Genomic DNA, 606 nt, shown 5'->3' with positions numbered 1-606 from the left:
AGCCAAACAAAGCCCCCACAGTCAAACTCTAAGTTTGGTGTTGGGAGGCCACAACCAAACTCTAAGTTTGGTGTTGAACCCCACATTCAAACTCTAAGTTTGGTGTTAGGAGGTTCCAACATGGCTCTGAGTATCTGTGAGGCTCCATGAGAGTCCTCTGTCAAGCTACTGACATTAAAGAAGCGCTTGTTGGGAGGCAACCCAATGTTTTATATTTTACATATTTTTCTTTTGTTATTTTATCTTTTTTTGTAGGTTGATGATCATGAGAAGTCACAAAATTAATGAAAAAAGCAAAAACAGAATGAAAAACAGGAAGAACAACAGCACACCCTGGAGGACGCACCCACTGGCGTTTAAACACCAGTGAGGTTAGCTGTTGGGCGTTTAACGCCCAGTCTGGCACCATTCTGGGCGTTTAACGCCAGAAAGGGGCACCAGACTGGCGTTAAACGCCAGAAATGGGTAAGAAGCTGGCGTTAAACGCCAGAACTGGGCACCAGCCCGGCGTTTAACGCCAGAATTGGCACAAAACGGGATTTTGCTTGCCATTTCGTGCAGGGATGACTTTTCCTTGACACCTCAGGATCTGTGGACCCCACAGGA

Source organism: Arachis duranensis, chromosome 1 (assembly GCF_000817695.3).
Source record: "Arachis duranensis cultivar V14167 chromosome 1, aradu.V14167.gnm2.J7QH, whole genome shotgun sequence".
Lineage (NCBI taxonomy): Eukaryota > Viridiplantae > Streptophyta > Magnoliopsida > Fabales > Fabaceae > Arachis > Arachis duranensis.
This window is presented reverse-complemented; position numbering follows the sequence as displayed.